This window comes from Lonchura striata, chromosome 3 (assembly GCF_050655825.1).
Source record: "Lonchura striata isolate lonStrDom1 chromosome 3, ASM5065582v1, whole genome shotgun sequence".
NCBI classification, from domain to species: Eukaryota; Metazoa; Chordata; class Aves; order Passeriformes; family Estrildidae; genus Lonchura; species Lonchura striata.
The window spans coordinates 92,651,345-92,671,771 of NC_140705.1; the positions used below are offsets into that span (position 1 = coordinate 92,651,345).

Here is a 20,427-nt window from a genome sequence, read left to right on the forward strand (position 1 = left end):
TAACAAGTGGTTAATTTGAATTTTTACCCTTTACTCCACAATGAGGTTTAAAAACCTAATTAAAAAAAAAGAAAAGAAAAGTGAGATTTGCTCACTTAACAGACCTCAAAGAAAGGCACACAGTGTCATGAGACTTGTGATTAAAAGTGAGGTAACATGCTTTTGTTAATTTTGCATGTATATTCCTTTGGCTTTCAAATATACTAGCACCTGTATAGAAATCTAATTGCCTAGGCTTTTGTTCATTTAATTTAGCCCTCACTTCTTGCTTCCCCATGGCTGATGCTGTCACCTTGTTCACTATCATGATATGAGAGGGTTGTTAAAAGGCATGTGCTCAGGATTAGTGCAAGCCCATTTCTCTGTCCTGCTGCAGTTTTAGGTCTTCTAGGTATGGGAAGTAATTTCCTCTTCATCCGTTACTAATGTAAAATCACTGGAAAAGTCAATTTTTAATTAAAAGCGGAGAAACAACAGGACAGCAACACCTTAAGCTGTAATAAGTTTTGGTCACACTTCACCCAGACATCAGCATTTCTTGCTGAGCCCTCAGTGGGTGACATGCCTGAGCAGATCAGCAGTAATTCCACCTAATGAAGTGGGTAATTCAGGTTAGTGGTCAACCAGACAACTGAGACATCATTTTTAATTGCCACAAGAAATGTTTACACCCTTGCATACATCAGTGGGCTGTGACAGGACAGGAGACTTTGAAAAGGGATGTTCTGTAAAACAAGCCTATGGCTTTCTCACAACACCTGGCATTTTTTAAAAACCAGTCAAATAAGATGTCTTTCAAACAGGTGCTAAAGAGCATTTGTGTTGAGCTTTCTGTAAAACACCTGAGGTTTCTCACTTTGCAGGGAAATGGCCCTGGAGAGCTTTGTGGAGACAATGGAGCTTCTGTATGGGAGTGCTAACCATTACATATTAATGGCATAATTTGTCATTAGGTGATTAGTGCAGCACACCCCCGTGGTGAGAACCAAATGTTTGGCACTGTTCCTAGGAGCAGAGATTTCCTGCAAGGTGGTAGGGAGGAAGGAGTGTGAGCAGTGAAATGTTACCCTGGAGGAAAGCAGCTCCTTGGTACTAAAACATTATAAGTGCCAGTCTCCTGCTTCAGACCAAGGCTGCTTGTGAACCACATCAGACTCCCTTCCTGTGTCAGGTTCTGTGTGTAAATTAAGAATTGATTATAGGGAAAAAGATAAAGCTGAAAATGACTGTGTATGGACCTGAGCACTGCTTGCCAGCACACAAAATAGTTGTTTCATGTTGAATCAGGCCCCTCAGATCTGGCCTGGCAATGAAGGACAAAGAGCAGCTTTAATGTTGGTTACTGCAATCATTTGGAATAGTCTTGATGTCCTGTTTAAACAATTAATATTCCTAAGGTGAACCCTCAATGCTGAGCCCGTTTAACTCTTCTCCCTCCAGCAGCTGTAAGTTGACTCAGGAAGGTTGTGAGTTCAGGCTTTGGGGGATTGCAGAGCTCTTGCTGCTGTCACGCTCTTGCTGGTGTAAATGATGGCTGGAGGAATGATGGCTGCTGCAATCAGTATTCAAAATGTTTGTCTACAAGCTGAGTGACTCATTAATTACAGGCTATAAAATGCTACATTGCTTCTCCTGTCCTCCTCAATCTAATTTGCAGGCGTTTAGCTCAGCCTTTTCCAGACAACACATTGATGTAGAGAGTGAAAAAATACACAGTAAAATCACTGTTTTAGCTCTGCCAAGTTGCCTCATCCTTGAAGTGATCCCACAGAAGGAGAGGTAAAACATAAAACTAGAGTAAGGGGATGAATTATCGTGGACAGTTTCTGATGGGTGAGGATTGTTTGTCCTTCTTCCCTGCACACTGCTTTGCAAATGGGATTACTCTTTCATCACAGGCAGGTAAAACTGGGTTTGGTCTTGTTGGTTAGTACATGTTGTCAGACAGATCTTTTTATTTTGCCTTTAGTATCTTAGAGGAAGGAGATTCCACAGCATCTCTAGGCAACCTGCTCCACTGCTTGACCACTCACAGCAAAAAGCTGGTTCATGATTTTAGGTGGAATTTCATGTCTTTTAATTTGTGCCCCTTCTGTCTTGTCCTGTCACTGAACACCACTGACAAGAGCTTGATTCCCTCTTCTCCAGACTGAGCACTCTCAGCTCTCTCAAGCTCTTCTTGTGTGGGAGATGCTCCAGTTCTTTTGTCATATTTCTAACCCTTTGTTGAAATTACTCTTTGTATATTTTGCTTTTTTCCTTTCTTGTTAAGGATGTTTATGTGACATGGTTAATTAATGTCTATGAAAGTAGCTGAAAACTTGGGGGGAGATAATTTTTAATACCATTGTTACTCAGAAACTTTGAGCACTGAGGTTTGTCCTCAGAGAACCCTCACCTGACAAGATGCTGTCCAACAGGAAAAATGCCTACAGAGGTATTCCTGCAGTAAGCCAAGAAAGTCTAGTCAGAGCTGAATACAGAGTTAAAATATTGCTCCAAATATTCTTTATGGATGCTTAGATGAACAAAAGGTACTAAAGTCAGCAAGTCTTTACTTATTACCTGTGATGTGTGGCTGTGCTGTTACACATTCAGGAGAACTGACTCCTTAGGGTGAATACAATTTTTTTCAATCTTAGTTTCAAGCAGCAACACATATGGAGATTTAAAAAGATCTCTGGGACAACTCTTACTGTGTTCAACCGTCTCCAAACAAACAAACAAAACCACCCACAAAACCCCAAAAGCCAAAACAAAAAAACCAAACAAAATACTTCTTATGGTCTCTAAGATGAGAGAAAGAAACTTTTTTCCTTTCCATTTCCATAGCAGGCTCCTTGTGCTGACATTCTGGTAAGAAGTTTCTTCAAGTAGGAAATGTTAAAGTGGATCCACTGACAGTTTTGGAAGTGCAGTCAAAAGGCAGTAGAAGATTTTGAAGGGTAAGAAAAATGCTTGGGAAACAGTATGAGAATTTCTATATATAACTAATGTTTTTCTCTGAATGGATTTTTGCAGTTAGAGGAGCCAGGTTGAATTCAGACCCATTTGGACAGAGACAAACAGACTAAACTGATAAAATGTCCTTTAAGATAAACTCATGGCACCCTTTGGTTGTAACCTTCAAAGTAGGACAACAAGAAATACTTAGAGAAGCTTTTCCAGTCTAATTTACTCTCATATGTGCCAATTTCTCTTGCTTAATAATAATACTTAAAAAAAAACCAACCCAACAATTAAAACCATCCAACATTTTCCCTTTGAGAAAAACCATCTCCAACTGAGAAATCCTCAAATTATCTAAGGGGCAAATCTCTATCTTTCATATTGTTTTGGATTTTATAGAACAGTACATGGTTTAACACCCCACTTCATTGCCTATTAGTCCTATGAATTTCCAAAGGAGAGAGAAAAAATGTAATCTCTTCCACTTACCTGGGTCACTTCAGCTTGTTATTCTAACTTATCTCCAGCTTTTGTCCTCATGAACTTTGAGGTGGGGATGGTTTGAGTAAAACCCATTACCCAGCTGAATCCAGCAGTTCCCATTTCTTGCCTGCACTAGCTCTGCAGTGAATACAAGGCTGTATAATTTCTGCCCTTTGTGCAGTAAAACCAAAGCAGACAGCAAGCAGATTTCCATACAAGTTCTAGAGGATTTTCCAAGGAAATAGTGCTGCAGTCGCCATATGTAATCCCAAAGCAAAAGACCTTTGGACCAATGCTATGTGGTCACACCAGTGGGAGTGTTTCACCTGCCTGGCAAACATTGGGCGCAAGGTAGGGCTGGGCCCAGAATTCTTCATTTCAGTCAGCTGAGCTAATTCCCAGTGGGCAGGGAAATTTTCTCAAGCCAAATCATTCTGGATTTTATATGACATTAAGACTCTTGATGTCACTGCCATTACATTTTCAGAAACACTCAGAAGTCAGAAACTACAGAGTGAAAAACACAAGGGTAGGTATAAAAAGAAGGCAAACCTTCCAGTCTTCTAAATCAAGCTGGAATAATACCTAGGCTGCATCTTTCCCTGGGAATGTGAGCAGCCAGTGTTGGTCTCTGTTTGTGGTATTAAAAATACTTATGCCTCTTGTATATGACTGAATGGGAACAATGGACTCTGAAGCCAGTATTACAGTGAAATGCTGTTTTTTTTTTTTTTTTTTTTTTTTTTTTTTTTTTTTGTCTAGGGTTTCCTATGCCATATTCTTGATGCTTTCCCTCTTGTGGGTGGGCTGTATGTCAGAGATATATTTCATCCACAGCTGTACACAAAAGTAGGAAGTAGGGAGGACTGAAATCTTTCCATCCTAGCAGCAACCCCCTGAGGTAGAAATTCCTGTTCCAGAGTTGTTAAGAGGCAGGTTGGCTCTGTTTGGTATCTGAAAACCACCTGTAGCTACCTGATGACTGATCAGCTGCATGCAGTCCTTGCTGTGAAATAGCAGAAATTCATGGAGCATAACATGATTAATTCAGTCCAGCAATAACTTTGCTGAATGCTGTTTAAGAATGCAGTTTATGCAGCATCTTCCAAAAGGCTAAAGAATGTGTGACATTTTAATGCATTTTATGCATGTGACATTTTTAGCCACTGCTAATAGGTTATGTCAGGGCTATGGAGAAATGTCTATCAGTCTAATGCATGTCTGCTATGCAACATGTGAATTAAAAACGAGTCACAAAGTCAAGTGTGCGTAGCAGTAAATATGGAAGTGAAAGATGACAGTGGGGATAGATGAAGTCAAGTCTCTATCATTATTTATAGTCTAGCAGTGTTGTTTTCTGAGTGTTTCTGGAGAAAAACTTGGAAGGTAAGGGGGCAGCCAGGGTGATTAATTCAGTTTGAACAACAGCAGTACCCAAATGTGCAACGTAAAATCCCTTTTTGTGATCCTCATCACACATAGAAAATTATTTGTGTGGCTCCTCATTGTGAACCTCTTGATCATGGCGAGCAGCATTGATATGTGGCTCAGAGACTGAAAGAAGAACAAAGACAGTGCTGGTAAGAAATGGATGAGACAGGAACAGCAGGTAATGAAGAGGAACACAACAGATAGGAGGCTTTAGATCATTTAAAGCATAATAGATGAGAAAGATAGTTCACTGTAGATAAATGTGGAATAATGATGACTATGATGAATCCTTTTCACTCCAGATTCTGTGTTTCACAAAACAGAGCTTTAAAAAATAAAACCACCAAAACTTAGAAGTCAAAAGGCACAGCTTTGTGTGCTGCTAATGAATAGCAAACAGGAGGAAGATGAATATCTACGTGGAGAATGCTGCTGCTGGTGGGGATTGGGATCCAGGGTGCTCAGGGGTGGGGTAAAACAAAAAGGAAGAAAGAAGAAGGGGAGGGAGACTGAACCCAGTGGCAAAATAAAAAGGTCAGCTAACTGAAAAATGAGAAGTTTGGAATGGCATGCTTGTGTGTGCAGACTTTTGATGTCAAGACAAATGATTTGGTCCTGGAAATGTTTCTCTCAGCTTATTGCTAGTGGTTGTATTTTGAAAGCAGTTATATTACATGTGTTTAGAAGGCAAGTGTCTTGTTTTAAGACCATTTAAGGAATACACTCCGAGATCAGTCACCTCCCCTTAATTTTAACCAATCCCTTTCCACCAATAAGGATAAACAAATATAAATAGATATAAGTGAGAAAAATAACAGTTTACTAGAAAATGAAACAGCAACAGGCAAAAAATAACAATAAATTATCACTAGATACAAAACTGGACTGGTATAAACTGGACAAATTTGAATGAATAGGTTAAAGTACAATCACACTTTCTAGATGGGGAGTGGGGATGACAGGAACTTCTAGCCTATAGTCAGGAGTTGGATTTTTTTTAGGCTGACTTTGTCAGCTTTTGACTCTCTCCTTTTATGAAGAAGGGGCAGCTTTGTATATCCAGATAATACTTAGACTTGCTGATCTGTTTGTAATTCTGTCTCTTGTGCACTGGAGCCTGTGTCACAGGGCACATTACTTCATGTAAGATCTTTAAAATGAGCTGTTAAAATGTGATGTAAAGACCATACACACCTTTTATTCCATATTTTATAGCCATCTTGAAGGTCAAATGAGAATCTGGTAAGTCCTTTCTGAGCTATTTCTCTGCTCCATTTCACCGTACATGTGCTTGTCTTTTTATTATCCTATTATACTGTTTTACTATACTATTATTGGTTGAAATTAGTAAAGACATAAGAAAGAGGGTTTAGTATCCCAAATGCAATCTTTGCAGCTTGGATTTTTATACTGTTAGAAAAGGCTCCACAACCACAAATGCCTTTAGAGGATAATGGTGCTCCAGTGGAAATGTCCTTCTATCAAAGGAAAAACATCTTTATCCATCACTTAGGAGCCCTTGTCAGCCTTTAGCAAATTAACCAGCACGTCTCAAAAAGAAATACATGAGGCACAGAAGTGTGAGAACTCTTGGCACAACAGGCCTTTCATTTCTCTAATTAATATCAAAGAAACAAAGAAATAGATATTAACTGTGTTTTTGTTAACAGGCAGAGGTGATAAAAGATTTTTTCATGTGCTCAGGGGGGATAAAGCTTGGTTGAGCTGTTATTCCTGGCCCTCATCTCCTCTGAACTGCAGTTTCTCATGGGAGTGGCCTCTGCTGTGGATGCTCTGGGATTCTGTGTGCAAGGAATGAGGCAGCACCCTGCTCTGTGCTTGTCTTTAAGAGTAGGATAACATGTAGTTTTCAACCAATTCATTCTCTTGACATGGCCAGAGCTGCTGAACAGATGTTCAGGCTTTACTCTGTGCCAGAGATGCGCTGGGAGCACAAGTGGAAGTTTCCTTTGGAAGCACTGGATGTAATGATCAGTTTGAGTGGGGCCAGAGGATCTCCTGACCAGCTGGGAAAATTCTGAAGGGCAAGAGTGTGGGGCTGCAATGCCAGGGACCCTGTTAGACAGGAAAACTGGACAGGACAAACGCAGATGAGCCAATATTGTTAAAGTTATGTTCTCCGTTTATTAGTGAGAGGATGGCAGTTTATATACACTTCCATATAGTTTACAGTTTACAAAGGCACTCTGATTGGCAAGCTACCATTGTTTACCTTTGCCTTAAGGTGGTCAGGCTTTTCACACTGCAGCTCTACCCTAATTGACACTCACATAGCTCATTACCTTGTAGTTACCTTAATTTCTGACTGTGCCACAACTAAATTCTTACTGAGTCAAAGGCTTCCAGGGCCTCACAAGGCCTAGGCTGGAGTAGCTCAAATCTCATTCCAGACATAAATCATGCCCTCTCTCTCTCAGAAATTCTGCAACAGTGCTGTGCATCTAGATCTTGGTTAGAGCTGTTGGTTCAACCAAGCTCTGTAAATGGCCTGAAGAAGGTCAGAAATTCAAAAATGTGTTTTGATGTGGAGAGGCAAACAATGTTCATACTCTCAAAGCCTGAAATGTCAAAGTAAGAATCTCTGCCTATTACTGTGGGGGTGTCTTAAAATCTCTCCCTTGTTCCTTTACGCTGGTGATTATTTCCTTCCTGTTTATGTGAAATGCAAGACATTTAGCATCCATTTCTTTGGAGTTGGTGGTCTGTTGATATTCTCTTGGTTTAACTCTCCATTCTTCTGTCTTTTCTCAGAAGCACTTTTCTTCTCATGCTGATTCTGTGGAGGAAGGATTTTATGAGCACTTGGGCATTATCTGTGCTGCATCCTTACAGATGCCTCAAAACCTTGGACACAGGGCACAAGGTATGTTCAGAGAGAACATGATTTCCCTCACTTCAGCTTTTCTGGTAATGAGTCATATCTAAAGTTAAAAGCTGAGAATTGTCTGCTCTAAAAAGTCCAAACTTTGATCTTTTTTAGGTCTTATCCTGTGGAGTCCTGCTATTGATGACTTATGGTGATAACCTAGTTCCACTTAAATGACTCTTAACCTGAATAATCAGTTACCTAGAGATGCACTAAACCAGCTTTTGGCATTTGAGAAAGAGTCAAAAAATCTCACACTGGTAAATATTTTAAATTAGGAGTCCTAAGGGTGTGGATATGAAGAAACTGAGAATATTTTCACAGTGCCTTGATAAATGAGCACTGCCAGAATGGTTGTGGCGATTGATCCTTCAGCACAACAAACTTGTTTGCTTGGATATGTTGTTAATCTGGATGGTTATAAAAATTTTCTAGGAGACAACTTTCCACCCTGTAGAAAGGAATTTACTAACTGTAATCCAGAGATTTTTATCTATTTGTAATAGATCCGTGGTATTTTGCTGTCCACAGTTTTCCATCATACAACTGGGCTGAAATCTTTGCTCTATACAGAGAAGAAGCAATTATTAGGTATTTATTCCTTTATGGTACTGGAAGTTGAACTGAAGCACTGCACAAGTAAGAGCCTGTTTTCACAGCATTTTTCATCTATTATGCTTTAAATGTTTTTACAGGCAGGCAGACTGTGGCCTGAAGGATGTGCTGTCACTGACAGAGGGACAGGAGGTACTTCACAGCATCTGAGCTGGGCACTGTCAGCTGAGGCAAAACTCCCATTTCATTCATGGGTTCATAGGGGGTCATTTTTGGAAGAGGGGATAATGATGTGTGTATCAAATCTTCTCCTCCCTGGCAGGACAAATTTTATAATTACAGATGGGCCATGCTGGAGTTGCCACACACTTCCAGCAAATGACATTGGATATTAGTGATTTTGCCTGATCTGCAGGAAGCAGCTCAGAGCTGCAATTCTGCAGAATCACTGCATAGTCCATATCCTTACAGTCCTAAATTGGAGTCTTTTTGACTTGGAAATGAGATTCCCAGTGCTGCAAATGGCGCCAGAGTGATTATTTGTCCCACAGCAAATGGGAGCAAATGGGAATAAACTTGTGGCAATTTCTCATGTTTTCTGTATTTATAGGTATGTAGATTTATAACAGCTATTTTAGTATGAGATAGGAGCTAGAAGTGTTTTGGGACCTTTAAAAAAAGGCTGATATGTGACAGAAGGGGAAGTCTGAGGGATATGGAAAGGGATACTTCCAAAGACAACCATGAAATTGTGGGAGAGAGAAGCTAGATAACACAAAACACTTAAAATGATGATGCACCACAATCAGAAGGTCTTTCCAAAGGGGTCATGGGAGATGGATTAATGTGGGTTGTCTGTGGCAAAAGGTGATCTGTGACGGGCCTCAGAAGAGATGCCCCAGTGCAGGAAGCACAGTCCAGGACCACAAGGAAGGACAGGAAAGATACAGGAGCTGGTAGTGAGAGAATGAAGGGTGGAAAATGGGTTTCTGGTGCCAGACATGATGGCAGCAGAATTGTCATTGGGCTGGAGCTGTGTTAAGTATCAGCAGGAACTTTTAACCACAGTGCTGGATGTAGGAGGATGAGCAAATGCAATGACTTTGAACTGCAGTCCTAATGCCTTTGTTCAGTAACTTTTGCTTTCTGGATGGTTAAAAAAAAAAAAGGAAAAAAAAACCTTTTATTTTCCACTCCACCTTTAAAATCTAAAAGAACAGCACGTTCCTGCCTTTTATACTGCACTATTAACTGTGGAAGTACCATCTCCTCCCCTCTTCCTGAGTCTTTTTCATGCCTGAGACCTCTCCTGTGAATAGATTCTTCCACAAAGAAAGGAGAGCTCGGAGTGCCCTGCTGTTGTGCCTCTGTCATTGGCTATACTGGGCTCCTTCTCCTGAAATGCTCACTGGATCTTTCAGCCACCTTTCTTCTGGTGGGTAATGTCATGTCAGGAAGAAACAAGCAGCGTGTGAGACAGCAAGAGCAGGGCTAAAATAAGCAGCAAGGTCTGACTTCCCCTTCAGTCCCTTAATTCTGTTTGCATCTCCCAAAGGTGCTGCTTTCCCATCACCACTGCTGGTAGTACCTGTTGCCAGAGGAAACAAGAGAGCGAAATCAGGAGTTGTTATGTCAGTACAGTTCTTGCTCACTTCTCCCACAGCACGGGGAACCTGCATTGTTCTGCTCAGCTGTGATGTCAGTTCCTTTGCATGCACAGTATTTGACTTTTATTCTGTGCAGTTTGCTGTGGTTGGTGCTTGAAACCAAGGAATTTCTCAGAGCTGGCTAAGTCCACGTTCAGCATCTCTGTCAATGTCAGAACTCCCAAGTATGCTTTTATGGTTCTTAGAGAGTATAATTCTTCAGGATGCATTCAAAGAGTTGGAGGACACTCCTGTCTTCAGCAGAGCAGCACTTTTGAGATGTCAAGTTCAGGACATTTCTTATGAAATATAATAATTCTGCCTTAATGCAGCAGCTGGATGCAGGACATTCAGTTGTGCACACAGCTGAAGATATGCTACTGATATTTGAGTAGATGGGTTTATTCATACATGCCTTAGAAAGAAAACTTGTGTGAGATGATTTATGGGAGAGTTGGCTGGATGAGGATAAAGAAAAAAAAGTGTTGGGATGGGAAAATGGAAAGGAGTTAACTCAGCAGATGCTTCCCACTCCTGTTTGTCTCCACTACCCTGCATGGACTGATCACACTCTGCTTCCACCTGGAAGTGAAAAGAGCAGAACCACTTTCTTATGGCACTTGCAAACCACTTGTCTGATTTAGAGGCCCTTAGGTTTTTATAATTTCTATAAATATGTGTAGTTTATTTTTTCCTGTTTTTTTTCCTTCAATATTACACTGTTTCCTTCAGGCACTTTAACCTATTGAGTGCACGATCTAGTTAATTCTCTGACAAATCCTTCAAGATGAAAACTGTTATGTTTTTTAGATATTTTTCCTTATCTTTCCATCATGATACATCAATCTCTCTTTGCACTTCTTTTTGTTTTTGTTGTTGGTTTTTTCCCCCCTCAGGTTTACATCTCTGGAAATGCATTCTTGCTCAGGCCTCTTTCAGTTAATATAAGAATTATGTTTTGCCTGACATTTGTTTCAAATAATTTACCTAAGGAGCAGAAATAATACCTGGAGCTAATTTCACTAATTTCACTGATATTATCCAGGGCTGCATATAAATCACTGTGTACATTTAATTTCCTTGACCACTAATTTTGCTGTTCTCTCTAGAAGTGCTAGCTGGGGCCAGAGAAATCATTATCCCAGACTTTCATGAGACACACTCTGTTATTTTTACTTGTAACAGGATCTATGATAAATTGAGTTCATTAACTTCAAGCCAGTTGCCAGCTCTTGATTTCTAATCAGTTTTTATTTTGCTCAGAGATCGTTGACTGCTAAAGCATAACATCAGTCTTCAACCAGAACTGAAATTAATCTCTCCTTTTAAAGCTAAGAGGCAAAGGGCCTTTTCTGAAGCTTGTCTGAAGAAGGTTTTGTTTTTATGCTTATATGCTCTTCATAACCTGCCTTCCATAAGAGGTTGCTGTCTCCAGAGTCCTGCCAGCAGAACATCTTGTGCCAGAGTTCCTTACCCCACCACAGGCAGGGTCCTCTGAGATATTCCAAGCAGTCTGAAGGGCTGTTACCTTGGCATTTCCTGAAGTCAGAGGAGGGCAAACTCACAAGATTCACCTAAGCAACAGTAAGAGTGGCAGCTGTGGGAGGATGGATTTTAGGAGAATAGAGACAGTGCTGAAGACATCTCACCCCTGAGGAGTTGCAGCTGTACTAATTACCAAAGAGCAGGAACAGCCTTGCCTTTAATAGGCCACAGCTGTGTCCAATAAGGAGGGTCCAATAAGGATGGGTGTTCTAAAAGAGTGGGTTAGCTGCTGGAGAGGAGAGCGGGGCCAGTTGGCTGTGCTGTGTGAGGAGTGAGGGTCAGGTAGTCATGCTAGGGCCAGTAAGTGTTAGTGTGTGCTGCTGGGGACAGAAAGGGCCAAGTGTTCATTTTAAGGACACCAAGGGTTAATATGTGCTGACAGAGACAGAAAGGGTCAGGTATTCATTTTAGAGACACCAAGGGTCAGTATGTGCTACTAGGAACAGGAAGGGTTAGGTGGTCATGATAGAGACAGGTAAAAGTCAGCTAGCTGTGTGGGAGAAAGAGGAGTCAGAGCTGTGAGGAGCTGCCCACGAGAACTCCCAGAGAAAAGGTAGGAAAGCCTTACCAGCAGGATGATAAACTGCTGTTAGTCAGTTGGTGCCAAGCACCACCAGGCAGCAGCCCCCAAGCCCTCTGTGGGGCTGTGTGGTGACCGTGCAGTCACCAGTGGCAGGTTCTCTCTGTATTTGTCATTGGCAGGTGATGGGTGGTGGAAAAGCTGAGCAGAAATGGCCCCAACCTAAGCTAGGATTAGTGCTGTGATGTTCTTCCTGTCTATTCTGGGGTCTGTCTGAAAACCCAAAGAGGCAAAGATGTGTCTGTTGCACTGAACACTGATGTGGATTGGTACAGGTGGTGGAGAAGACTCTTCAGCCTTGGGAAATGCTGTAATATTTAGGTGAAAATTACTCATTTTCTGGAAGGTTCAGTGTGGCTCCTTCTGCTGTCTTGAGGGCAATGCTGCTGTACCCCAGAACTGATCCAGTGCTTTTCTCTCCAGGGTAGGCAGATACATCCCAAAAGGCCTGGAGACACATCTGGGGAGCCTGGCTTGGCCATCTGGATTCAATTGCAGTGTATTAGTACAGGCTGACTTTGGCTGCAATTTGGAACAATTAACTAACATCGTTCTCTTTGCTGGTAACACCTGCAAGGATCGTAGTTTGAAGGGAAAAGTTTTACCAGGATGTTCTTTATCAAGAAAGATGGTCCTGGCTGACCATCACATGGGGGTTAGTCTGGCAGTTAGACTGTAAGGATAAATAAGATTTAATGGTTCATTCAGTAGGATTTAAGATGGCTTTGTAAGATGCAGGATGAGCTTGCCTGCTCCTGAGGTAGGAGGAGACAACCAGCTGCTGGTCATGCAAGTGGAGAGGACATCAGGAGTGAGCAGCTGTTTCTGATTTATTGAGTAACAAGACATCCTTGATGCCAAGCACATGAAGCTGAGCTGAATTTCTTGTAGCTGAGGTTGGCCTGGCAGGTTTTCACAGCCTCATTTTCCTCTGGGTGCTCCTGACCTTCTGGCACAGGAGAGCTGGGATGCTGCTGGCTCTGTCATTGCCTGTTTGCTGATCTGCTGAAAGGTGATTTGAGAGATGGAAGCTGTCAGCTCTGTGACTCCAGCCAAATCCAATTCATTGAGGATTTGTGCTGCATTCCTTGCTGTTGTAATTTAGCAAGGCTCTGTCGATTTAGTAGTAAATTTAGCTTTTTAGCCTCTACAAAGCACCATTCCAGTAAGGTGCAAATGAAGCTGGCAGTCTGACAGCTTGGTCTGTGCCCAATCAATAGTCATTGGAAACAAAATAACCATAGTCAATTTCATTCTAATAATGGCTGAAACAAAATATCTGTATGCTATGCCTCTTTAATATAACTGTGTTTATCAATAGATAAATGGAAATGGACACTTTCAGTGTCTTGGATTATTATTTTTTCCCTTAACTGAGCTGTATGATTTTGCTTTAGGTCTTGATGAAGTCTTTGCTGACCTTGGAGGATGTGAAGCAAAATAAAATGTGGTTGTGTGAGATGTGTTCTGTCTTCCTGGGGAGCAGAAAATTCACCTGAAGGAGGTAAGTCTGAGGAATGGTCTTGGTTTAAGGCAATTTGAAGATGTGGACAATCTAAAAGGAGTTACCTGCCATTAATTTTAACTAATCCCTTTCCAGTATTATTACAGCATGATTATCCCAGAGCAAAAAGGTTTGGATTCCTTTTCCTGTGTTACTCCTCAGAGAAAGGGCACAGCCAGAAATTCTCATCAAGAAAAACATCAGCTGTTTCAAAAATGATTAGATGTCTTCTATTGACACACAATTAAACCTTGCTCTTATTGCCTTCTCTCTTGTGTGTGGGAATCAGAAAAGTCTTTTTTATTAGTGTTTCAGACATGCTATAGTTGTGACCAGATGAAATCAGGAGAGACTGTTAGGCTTTCATAACTTACAGAACAGCATTATTTAGGCCATTTGCTAGGAAAAAGGTTTAGATTTTTCACTGCCCTGGCAAGTTAAAAGCTCTTTGTATCTGAGAGAGCTGGTAGATCCTGAGATGGAGGAGTTTTACTAATTCTGTGGTGAAGGGCAAAGGACATTTCCTTGATAAAGACTAAATTTTTTTTGTTAAATTTCAGTCAGGAATTTTCAGGGGACCTTAGAAGAATATTGATAAATTAACTATGCACTAGATTCTTTGTGTTAAACACTTAAAAAAATTTCAATATTTTATTCCTGCTTTTTAGTGTTTTATGGATTAGCGCTGTAAAACAATGTTATGGCTATAACAAGGCCTTGTCGTTATCTGCAGAAGCTAGTAGAGAATAGGAAAGCTTAAAATGTGAGTGGGGCTCAAAATTATCTGTGAGAACTTGGGTCACAGTCATTTCCATCACTAGTGCCCAACTTCCAGCCTTCCTACTGACAACAGGGAATCTTTCAACCCTGATTTATACCCTGGAAAGTGTGATCCCTTTAGAGCTGAGCTTTCAGCTGGGTCTTACAGCCTAATTAAAAGAGATCAGGATATAAAGACACAGCATGGGAATGCCAAAATGGGGCATTTTTTCAACAGCAAACCATGTCCCCTTTGAAAATTTAGTGTTCAGACTTCATGGTTCCTAAATCCCAGCCTCACACTCCCTGGGCGTGAGGAGAAAGTTCTGATCATTTCAGAAAAAAAATGTCAAAAGCTTTTTGAAGGTGTACACTGTCAAGCCATACCAATAAACAGAAACAACTGTGTCTTGTGACAGCTGAAGCCAGGAACAACTTGTTCCAGATCCTGGGAGAATTCCTGGTATCTAGCAGGATGAGGTACCCATGCAGAAGCACCACAGTGCCTGTGCAGAAATACTTTCTCCCAGGAATTACTGGTGGCTTCTCCCAGCAGCATGGAGTGGCAAAGAGGAGAAGGCTCTGCCTCACTTCAGGATGAGTGGTAATACCTGGTTTTGTGAGTTGTGCTTCAGCACAGACAGACAGCCAGAGTATGAAGTGTCCTTCTGCTTGTGTTGCTTTGTGCATGTTGGTGTTAATGCTTTGAGGAGTGCTGTGTTGCACTTCATCACTTATGGCAGCATGGCTTATAATGTAATTTTCTTTTGTTTGGTCAATTAATTTGGTGACTTTGGTACACAGATTCTGGTTTCTGAATTATCCATGGGAAAACATTTTCAGAAAAGGCCTCTTTCCTTGAAACAGGTTTGGTCTTCACAGTATACATTATTTCTTTATCTCTTGTCAAGGAAAAAGTCGCTAAATTATTCAGAGGCTACAGGGAAATCCAATGGCATCTCCAGTTACTAGTTTCTTTGTTTTGTTTTTCTTTAAAGTGCTATAAGAAGAGGGACATATCACAGTAGCTGCTTGGGTCTCTGTGAGGGAATCTGCATCTTCTTTTTCTCATTAACTTGTGACTTACATAAATAAGGAATGTCACAAAGTGCTTATAGAACATGGTGTTCCTTCTCTCCCTTCCCTGCTTTAGGAGAAGATGAGCTGCTGTTTGTCTGTCATGTTAAAACATCCCACCTGGTCATAGCCCGAGTGCTGTGAGCTATTTCAGTGTACCTGCATATTGCCCTGGAGAATGTCAAATACCTCTTCTCAGGATCTTTGCAGCTTTTTTATTCATTGCTATCAGTAGTGTGAGGAAACTTTTTTGAAAAAAAAAAAAATGCTTCAAACAAGTGTAAGCCAAAGTAGGACATGCAGCAGGAAAGAAACTCAAAATATTTAAATTTATGTTTTACGTTAAGCTACATTGTGATATTTTTGTGGGTTTATCATATAAAGTGACATTTAATCTGTGGGGAGAATCATTGAGCTGCTTTTTACAGGAAGGCTATATGTCTGTCCTGAACTATGGATGGCTGTAAAGTGATGGGTCCTACTCTGTGAAAAGAAATGCCCTCCTTACGTAGGCCTGTGGGTTGTTCTTGGATTGAGTGACCTGAATAATCTGAGAAATGTTTTCTCTGACTCTGTCTCCTGGGAGCTGCAGCAGAAGAGGACATGGCAGTGGCTTGGAGGGGGACACTGGGCATCATTGCAGTGGACTGACCTTGTGAGCCATTTGTTCTGGTGTCCATATGCAACAGTAATGGCTTGTATCAGATGAAAATGTAAGGAAAGATAATGACTGCCACCCTGTAATTATTAGAGTCTAATTGTTGAGACATCAAGGTTTATACCATTCCTGTTTTTGGTGTTGTGTCCTTTCATTAATTGAACTGAACAGCAGGGTAACATATGAGGCTGTGGCATATATTCTTAAAAATCCTGGGCTCCTTCTGCCTTGCAAAAAATACCAAGTCTATGTCTGAGTTATGACTGCTCCAGTGGATTTTAGTATTTCTCACAAGTACTCCCTGGACAATGTAATCTTTCTGTTTATCCAGCCTTGATGAAATACAAGAGGAGTGCAAGCCTTCCCCCATTGTGGCCTATCATTATGCCACAAATCAGGAAAAGCCAATTTTAAATGCAAATTTTGTCTTTTTGAAAGGATTGCCTAGATGAAATGTGCTGAGTAGAGCTGCCTGCATTCTGAATGCTCAGAATGTGCTGGGTTTGGTTAAAATGCTATAATTTTCTATTACAATAATACAGCTGTAGGGGAATTATGTGGTAGCTAAATTCATATCAATTTTCCCAAGAATTAGAAACAGTCCTACTCAGCCCTAAAAGACAAAGAGGAATAAGGAGGTGATGGTATCCAGCAGGATGATCATAGGGCAGGTTATTTTGGAATGTTACCAAGAACTCATCAAAGTTGTGAAGCTGGACTTAACTCCCTAGTCCCAGTTCTAAATTGACAGGAGAAGACAGCAGAAAGAAGAGCTGGAGGATGGAAGATCACAAATAATTTGAAGATAAAAAAAGAAAAATGGAGCTTTTTTTTTCTTTTACATGCCTGAGGGTGAAAATGAGAAAAAAAAGGACAATGTTAAAAATACAAATTTCCAGAAAATATCTGCTGGAATGAAATTCTTTGTAATATAGCTCTGAGGAACACATTGAGGTTATTGGGACTACACACCTTAAGAAAATGTTTAAATACTTTGATGCTTTGCTGTATTTGTGATATGGACAGAAATTACACAGCTGGAAAATTCCAAAGAATTAATGAAAGCAAAAAAAAAAGTGGGATGAGACTGTGATGAGCAGCAGAGAAGGCAGGGCTGAAACCTGCCATATTAAAAGAGGAAAGCAATGATGTGGCTGAGGTTGCTTTGTTGGAATTAGGGAAAAATAATCTTACACCGCATCTTGTATGTTAATTAGCAGCAATAAAATTAATTGTTGCTTCCAGCTTGAAACTGTGGCTAATTGCACTTAAGTGTTCATTGCAAGCTAACATAATTAGACCTTCACTGTGTTTCATAAATACACGGCTTAAATTATGCAGGGAGGGAGGAAGTGTCCTTTGTAGCTTTTTCCTGTCTTCCTTTCCTTCCACAGCTGTTTCTTAGCCTTCCTTCTTAGATGATCCTACTGTGTGTGCTGGAACTGATTATGGAGGCAATTTCTTACTGAGGCAGTTATGCTGGTTTTGTCCCTTGTGACAGACAGGTTCAGTGAGATCCAGCTTGGCAGAGGATTTCAGGAACTTCAGCCTTGCTGAAGCTGTGCTTTCATGTCTCTGATCCCCAGTACAGATCCCAAATGCCTAGTTTAAATAATAAGCTTTTGTAAAATGAGGGAAGAAGGCACTAAAAGCCAACAAGCCCAAAGATTTTCTTCCTTTCTAAAAATACAATTTCCTTATAAAACAACTGGTAATTATTTAGGTGATGTATGTTCCTGTGTCTGCAACAGATTTGTGTTGATTTCCCCCCCAATGTATAGAGGATAGAAACACATTATGCCTTTCATTACTTTTGGCTAGAAGTTGCAGTGATGTTCTCTATTGCTCTTTGAGGATAAAATGTTGTTCACCCATTCTCCATGCTTTCTCTCATGTCCTAATTTAGATGCATGCAGCTCCTGAAAATAGTCCCATTTAGCCTTATCCCTGTTTTTGTCTCTTCCACCTTTATTTTTGAGTCATGAGACTAAAAATGCAGACCACAGGCTGGGAAGCAGCCACTAGCAGAGAGCTGCTCTGATGGCTGGCTGGCAGCTGGAGGATGTGCTGGTTCTGTCACACTGCTGCCAGCAGACTTGCTGCTCGTCTCTCCAGCTCACAGGAGGTGTGGGATGTCACCTGCAGCTTCCCGTGGTCCCTGCAGGTCATTAGCTTTGCAGGAGCTGAAGGGGACAAATTTGGGAGTGGTTATGGCTAAAGGAGTGCAGTGGTGCCTGCCTAGAGAGAAAGGATGGAGGAAGGAGAGCTAATGGAGCATGAAAACAGCCATGGAAAGAGGAATGGTTGGAGATGAAAAGGCCATTCAGCAAAATAAGCAAACAAAGGAAATGCCCCAGGCTGTGGTTCCACTAGACTGAGCAAAATAAGTGAGCCTGTTTAGTAGGTGGTGGGAGGCAGAGGGGATCCCAGGGTTTAGCATGGCTGTTCTTCCCCTGCATTTAGCTGTGTGGCACCTTAATGGCCGACTTTGTCACAACAGAGATCTCCCACCTTGAGTCTCAGCAGTAGTTTCCTTTTGGTAGTTGCCATAATATTGTGCTGATTGATTTTCTAATGTTTTTATTACTCTGCCCCACCTCCTGTCCTGATACCTCGTGTAGTGCTGCTGTGCATTCAAACTCCTGTTGGGCTGAAGTGACTCCTGCCACCTTGGAATGCTTGTGGCTGTATCTGGGATGAGAGGGACAGGTCAGCACCATCTCAGAAGGTTTTGCCTCTGTGCAAAGCCTTTCAACCTGAAATAGGAGTGATTGTGTTACAGAGGAATGGTAAAGTAAGGACTGAAACTGAGATCTAGTTTTTGTGCCCCTTATTTGGGAAACTATGTAATTTCATGGCTAAGATTAAAGATGAAAAAGGTAACATCCTTCACAGACTTTTTAAATGGCATATCCATAAATGAAAAGACTGAAAGTCATTCAAGTAAAAAGGAGCCTCAGGAGTTCTTTACTCCAAACTCCAGCTAAAAGCAAGGTTGGCTGGTCAGAAGTCAGGCTACTCAGAAAATTATTGATTTGCTCCTTAAAAATGTCTCCTAGTGAAGGCTGCATTTCCCTGGACAACCTCTGTCCCTGCTGGAATGCCCCAAGGCAAGAAAGCTTTTCCTTGTGTTCAGGTGTATCCCTTCTGTTTCTATCTATGCTTGTTACTCCTCACCTCCCCCCTCAGTGCTGTGAAGAGCTTGACTCTGTGCTTATTGTAACATTCTCAGAGATGGCTCTCCCTCCAAATCCAATTCTTTAACCTGAGCAAGCCCAGGTGTGGGAATCCAGAGCTTCCCTCTGGCTGCCCTGGAAGGTCTGGGACCCTGGCAGGGGGTCAGGAACCCCCCTGGACAGAGCCCCCAGAGACACTGTCTGTGATCTCTGTCCATGGAAAAGAGTTTCCAATATTACAGGATGAATTACCAGCTCTGAGTGTTTGATATAAGTAATAATTAAGTGTGGCAAGGGGGCAAAAGTAAAATTTTAGGATTCTAGGTAGGGGTCCAAAGGGCACAAGACGGAGGAAATGGGGTGTGTCTTGTCCTTTTTCTCCTTTTTCATGCCCTCCATGTTTCACTGTAGTGTTGGATTTTTTCTATTGGTTTAGGCTGGGGACACACATAGGTGATAGATACTGGCACATTATTGTAAATATAGCACAGGTAGTTTCTGGTATTTAATGTTTGTAACATCCCACTGAGGGCAGAGCCCCACACGCTGCCCTGCAGGACAGACCTGTGGCAGGGCAGTAGAACATGTTAGAGATAAGCAAGAATAAACAACCTTCAAAACAGCACAGACAATTTATGACTTCTTCTTTGGCAACAGGGCAGAAAGACAGAGACTTTCTGCAATCTCGGAATCATCAATACATCAGATTCCGATATCCAGGAGCCTCAGTCTGTTCTCACAGGGTGAGTGCTGCAGGCACCAACCACACAGTGACCATACAATGAATTTGTTCCAGCGGTGCCTTGCACCACTTTTCACTCCATGTAGTTGCCTGTGTATCCAAAGTGAAGTACAGGCTTGGGTGTGTGTCTGTTTTGGGGCACAGTGTAAAGAGCTAAAGCTGAAGTACATGACATGGGTTGCTCTCCCCTTGTGCCCAAATTCACCCATTTTCACCAGGAAGGCCATCAGATTGTTAATGAATTTTGTTATTTTGGTAAACGCAACAGTGCTAAATTTAACAAGGCAAGAAACCAAAGCGTTGCTCTGTTCTTTGTGCAGGAAAGGGAAGTGGTCAGAGCACCAAGCCTGCCAGAGTCCACTGAATGTTTGGACAGTTCTCTCAGGCCATGAGGTGATTCTTGGGGCTGGTCTTGTGCAGGACCATGATCTTTGT

At 41.4% G+C, this 20,427-nt stretch overlaps 2 long non-coding RNA genes across 3 annotated transcripts in view; both read left to right on the forward strand.

The window, feature by feature from the left end:
• The first annotated feature begins 10,532 nt into the window (after positions 1 to 10,532).
• On the forward strand, positions 10,533 to 19,416 carry LOC146768014 (uncharacterized). 2 transcript variants are annotated; one of them, XR_014954452.1, is made up of 3 exons: positions 10,533 to 13,088; positions 13,474 to 13,580; positions 15,493 to 19,416. It is a non-coding gene; the product is annotated as an uncharacterized LOC146768014 (long non-coding RNA). The 2 variants fall into 2 exon arrangements; XR_014954453.1 differs by having other exon boundaries at positions 10,533 to 12,049.
• A 745-nt stretch (positions 19,417 to 20,161) lies between these two features.
• The window catches only part of LOC110475799 (uncharacterized), a 59,178-nt gene continuing 58,912 nt past the window's right edge, over positions 20,162 to 20,427 (forward strand). The window contains exon 1 of the long non-coding RNA XR_002466329.3: positions 20,162 to 20,385. This is a non-coding gene — a long non-coding RNA (uncharacterized LOC110475799). The remainder of the gene's footprint in view (positions 20,386 to 20,427) is intronic.